The sequence below is a fragment of the Triticum dicoccoides genome, chromosome 5B (genome assembly GCF_002162155.2).
Source record: "Triticum dicoccoides isolate Atlit2015 ecotype Zavitan chromosome 5B, WEW_v2.0, whole genome shotgun sequence".
Lineage (NCBI taxonomy): Eukaryota > Viridiplantae > Streptophyta > Magnoliopsida > Poales > Poaceae > Triticum > Triticum dicoccoides.
In genome coordinates, this window is record NC_041389.1 from 50696596 (window position 1) to 50702836 (window position 6241).

Consider the following 6241-nt stretch of genomic DNA (forward strand, 5'->3'; position numbering starts at 1 on the left):
CACATGGGCCTTGGTGGGAAGAGAGAGGGGCGGCCAGGAAGGGCCGCGCGCCCCCTCTCCCTCTGGTCCGAATTGGACTAGGAGGGGGGGCGGCGCCCCCCTCTTTCCTTCTCCTCCTCTCCCCCTTCCTTCCCCTCCTAGTAGGAGTAGGAAAGGAGGAGTCCTACTCCTACTAGGAGGAGGACTCCTCCTCCTAGCGCGCCCAACAAGGGCCGGCTGGCCTCCCCCCTTCCTCCTTTATATACGGGGGCAGGGGGCACCCCATAGACACACAAGTTCATCTACGGATCGTTCCTTAGCCGTGTGCGGTGCCCCCTCCACCATATTCCACCTCGGTCATATCGTCGCGGAGTTTAGGCGAAGCCCTGCGCTGGTAGAACATCATCATCGTCACCATGCCATCGTGCTGACAAAACTGTTCCCCGAAGCTTTGCTGGATCAGAGCCCGGGGATCGTCATCGAGATGAACGTGTGCTGAACTCGGAGGTGCCGTACGTTCGGTGCTTGGATCGATCGGATCGTGAAGACATACGACTACATCAACCGCGTTGTCATAACGCTTCCGCTTACGGTCTACGAGGGTATGTGGACGAACACTCTCCCCTCTCGTTGCTATGCCATCACCATGATCTTGCGTGTGCGTAGGAATTTTTTTGAAATTACTACATTCTCCAACAATGGTATCAGAACCTGGTTTTATGCGTAGATGTCAGATGCACGAGTAGAACACAAGTGAGTTGTGGGCAATATAAGTCATACTGCTTACCAGCATGTCATACTTTGGTTCGGCGGTATTGTGAGATGATGCGGCCCGGACCGACATTACGCGAACGCTTACGCGAGACTGGTTTCACCGCTACGAGCACTCGTTGCTTAAAGGTGACCGGCGGGTGTCTGTCTCTCTCACTTTAGCTGAATCGAGTGTGGCTACGCCCGGTCCTTGTGAAGGTTAAAACAGCACCAACTTGACAAACTATCGTTGTGGTTTTTGATGCGTAGGTAAGAACGGTTCTTGCTAAGCCCGTAGCAGCCACGTAAAATTTGCAACAACAAAGTAGAGGACGTCTAACTTGTTTTTGCAGGGCATGTTGTGATGTGATATGGTCAAGACGTGATGATATATTTTATTGTATGAGATGATCATGTTTTGTAACCGAAGTTATCGGCAACTGGCAGGAGCCATATGGTTGTCGCTTTATTGTATGAAATGCAAACGCCCTGTAATTGCTTTACTTTATCACTAAGCGGTAGCAATAGTCGTAGAAGCAATAGTTGGCGAGATGACAACGATGCTACGATGAAGATCAAGGTGTCGCGCCGGTGACGATGGTGATCATGACGATGCTTCGGAGATGGAGATCACAAGCACAAGATGATGATGGCCATATCATATCACTTATATTGATTGCATGTTATGTTTATCCTTTATGCATCTTATCTTGCTTTGATTGACGGTAGCATTTTAAGATGATCTCTCACTAAAATTATCAATAAGTGTTCTCCCTGAGTATGCACCGTTACCAAAGTTCGTCGTGCCCAGACACCACGTGATGATCGGGTGTGATAAGCTCTACGTCCATCTACAACGGGTGCAAGCCAGTTTTGCACACGCAGAATACTCAGGTTAAACTTGACGAGCCTAGCATATGCAGATATGGCCTCGGAACACGGAGACCGAAAGGTCGAGCGTGAATCATATAGTAGATATGATCAACATAGTGATGTTCACCATTGAAAACTACTCCATCTCACGTGATGATCGGTTATGGTTTAGTTGATTTGGATCACATGATCACTTAGATGACTAGAGAGATGTCTGTCTAAGTGGAAGTTCTTAAGTTATATGATTAATTGAACTTAAATTTATCATGAACTTAGTACCTGATAGTATTTTGCTTGTCTATGTTTGTTTGTAGATAGATGGCTCGTGTTGTTGTTTCGTTGAATTTTAATGCATTCCTTGAGAAAGCAAAGTTGAAAGATGATGTTAGCAATTACACGGACTGGGTCCGTAACCTGAGGATTATCCTCATTGCTGCACAGAAAAGTTACGTCCTAGAAGCACCGCTGGGTGCCAGGCCTGCTGCTGATGCAACTGACGACGTTAAGAACGTCTAGCAGAGCAAAGCTGATGACTACTCTATAGTTCAGTGTGCCATGCTTTACGGCTAGAACCGGGTCTTCAACGACGTTTTGAATGTCATGGAGCATATGAGATGTTCCAGGAGTTGAAGTTAATATTTCAAGCAAATGCCTAGATTGAGAGATATGAAGTCTCCAATAAGTTCTACAGCTGCAAGATGGAGGAGAATAGTTCTGTCAGTGAACATATACTCAAAATGTCTGGGTATAATAATCACTTGATTCAACTGGGAGTTAATCTTCCGGATGATAGCGTCATTGACAGAATTCTCCAATCACTGCCACCAAGCTACAAGAGCTTTGTGATGAACTATAATATGCAAGGGATGAACAAGACTATTCCCGAGCTCTTCGCAATGCTAAAAGCTGCGGAGGTAGAAATCAAGAAGGAGCATCAAGTGTTGATGGTCAACAAGACCACTAGTTTCAAGAAAAAGGGCAAAGGGAAGAAGAAGGGGAACTTCAAGAAGAATAGCAAGCAAGTTGCTGCTCAAGAGAAGAAACCCAAGTCTGGACCTAAACCTGAAACTGAGTGCTTCTACTACAAGCAGACTGGTCACTGGAAGCAGAACTGCCCTAAGTATTTGGCGGATAAGAAGGATGGCAAAGTGAACAAAGGTATATGTGATATACATGTTATTGATGTGTACCTAACTAGAGCTCGTAGTAGCACCTGGGTATTTGATACTGGTTCTGTTGCTAATATTTGCAACTCGAAACAGGGACTACGGAATAAGCGAGCACTGGCCAAGGACGAGGTGACGATGCGCGTGGGAAACGGTTCCAAAGTCGATGCGATCGCGGTCGGCACGCTACCTCTACATCTACCTTCGGGATTAGTTTTAGACCTGAATAATTGTTATTTGGTGCCGGCGTTGAGCATGAACATTATATCTGGATCTTGTTTGATGCGAGACGGTTATTCATTTAAATCAGAGAATAATGGTTGTTCTATTTATATGAGTAATATCTTTTATGGTCATGCACCCTTGAAGAGTGGTCTATTTTTATTAAATCTCGATAGTAGTGATACACATATTCATAGTGTTGAAACCAAAAGATGCAGAGTTAATAATGATAGTGCAACTTATTTGTGGCACTGCCGTTTGGTCATATCGGTGTAAAGCGCATGAAGAAACTCCATACTGATGGACTTTTGGAATCACTTGATTATGAATCACTTGGTACTTGCGAACCGTGCCTTATGGGCAAGATGACTAAAATGCCGTTCTCCGGAACTATGGAGCGAGCAACTAATTTGTTGGAAATCCTACATACTGATGTTTGTGGCCCAATGAATGTTGAGGCTCGCGGCGGGTATCGTTATTTTCTCACCTTCACAGATGATTTGAGCAGATATGGGTATATCTACTTGATGAAACACAAGTCTGAAACATTTGAAAAGTTCAAAGAATTTCAGAGTGAAGTGGAAAATCATCGTAACAAGAAAATAAAGTTTCTATGATCTGATCGTGGAGGAGAATATTTGAGTTATGAGTTTGTCCTACACTTGAAACAATGTGGAATAGTTTCGCAACTCACGCCACCTGGAACACCACAACGAAATGGTGTGTCTGAACGTCGTAATCGTACTTTACTGGATATGGTGCGATCTATGATGTCTCTTACTGATTTACCGCTATCATTTTGGGGTTATGCTTTAGATACGGCCGCATTCACGTTAAATAGGGCACCATCAAAATCCGTTGAAACGACGCCTTATGAACTATGGTTTGGCAAGAAACCAAAGTTGTCGTTTCTTAAAGTTTGGGGCTGCGATGCTTATGTGAAGAAACTTCAACCAGATAAGCTCGAACCTAAATCGGAGAAATGTGTCTTCATAGGATACCCAAAAGAGACTATTGGGTACACCTTCTATCACAGATCCGAAGGCAAGACATTCATTGCCAAGAATGGATCCTTTCTAGAGAAGGAGTTTCTCTCGAAAGAAGTGAGTGGGAGGAAAGTAGAACTTGATGAGATAACTGTATCTACTCCCTTATTGGAAAGTAGTTCATCACGAGAACCAGTTCCTGTGACAACTACACCAATTAGTGAGGAAGCTAATGATAATGATCATGAAACTTCAGATCAAGTTTCTACTGAACCTCGTAGGTCTACCAAAGAAAGATCCGCACCAGAGTGGTACGGTAATCCTATTCTAGAAGACATGCTACTTGACCATGATGAACCTACGAACTATGTGGAAGCGATGATGAGCCCGGATTCCGCAAAATGGCTAGAAGCCATGAAATTTGAGATGGGATCCATGTATGAAAACAAAGTATGGACTTTGGTTGACTTGCTCGATGATCGGCAAGCCATTGAGAATAAATGGATTTTTAAGAAGAAGACTGACGCTGATGGTAATATAACTGTCTATAAAGCTCGACTTGTTGAAAAAGGTTTTCGACAAGTTCAAGGGGTTGACTATGATGAGACTTTCTCACCCGTAGCGATGCTTAAGTCCGTCCGAATCATGTTAGCTATTGCTGCATTTCATGATTATGAAATTTGGCAAATGGATGTCAAGACTGCATTCTTAAATGGATTTCTAGAAGAAGAGTTGTATATGATGCAGCCGGAAGGTTTTGTTGATCCAAAAGGTGCTGACAAAGTGTGCAAGGTCCAGCGTTCCATTTATGGACTGGTGCAAGCATCTCGGAGTTGGAATAAACGCTTTGATAGTGTGATCAAAGCATATGGTTTTATATAGACTTTTGGAGAAGCCTGTATTTACAAGAAAGTGAGTGGGAGCCCTGTAGCATTTCTAATTTTATATGTAGATGACATATTATTAATTGGAAATGATATAGAATTTCTGGATAGCATAAAAGGATACTTGAATAAAAGTTTTTCAATGAAAGACCTCGGTGAAGCTGCTTACATATTGGGCATCAAGATCTATAGAGATAGATCAAGACGCTTAATAGGACTTTCACAAAGCACATACCTTGACAAAATTTTGAAAAAGTTCAAAATGGATCAGGCAAAGAAAGGATTCTTGCCTGTGCTACAAGGTGTGAAGTTGAGTCAAACTCAATGCCCGACCACAGCAGAAGATAGAGAGAAAATGAAAAATGTTCCCTATGCTTCAGCCATAGGCTCTATCATGTATGCAATGTTGTGTACCAGACCTGACGTATGCTTAGCAATAAGCTTGGCAGGAAGGTACCAAAGTAATCCAGGAGTGGATCACTGGACAGCGGTCAAGAACATCCTGAAATACCTGAAAAGGACTAAGGATATGTTTCTCGCATATGGAGGTGACAAAGAGCTAGCCGTAAACGTTTACGTCGATGCAAGCTTTGACACTGATCCGGACGATTCTAAATCGCAAACCGGATACGTGTTTTTATTAAGCGGTGGAGCTGTAAGTTGGTGCAGTTCTAAACAAACGTCGTAGCGGGATCTACATGTGAAGCGGGGTACATAGCTGCTTCGGAAGCAGCAAATGAAGGAGTCTGGATGAAGGAGTTCATTTCCGATCTAGGTGTCATACCTAGTGCATCGGGACCAATGAAGATTTTCTGTGACAATACTGGTGCAATTGCCTTGGCAAAGGAATCCAGATTTCACAAGAGGACCAAGCACATCAAGAGACGCTTCAATTCCATTCAGGACCAAGTCCAAGTGGGAGACATAGAGATTTGCAAGATACATACGGATCTGAATGTTGCAGACCCGTTGACTAAGCCTCTCTCACGAGCAAAACATGATCAGCATCAAGACTCCATGGGTGTTAGAATCATTACTATGTAATCTAGATTATTGACTCTAGTGCAAGTGGGAGACTGAAGGAAATATGCCCTAGAGGCAATAATAAAGTTATTAATTATTTCCTTATATCATGATAAATGTTTATTATTCATGCTAGAATTGTATTAACCGGAAACATGATACATGTGTGAATACATAGACAAACATAAAGTCACTAGTATGCCTCTACTTGACTAGCTCATTAATCAAAGATGGTTATGTTTCCTAACCATAGACATGTGTTGTCATTTGATTAATGGGATCACATCATTAGGAGAATGATGTGATTGACATGACCCATCCCGTTAGCCTAGCACTTGATCATTTAGTATGTTGCTAT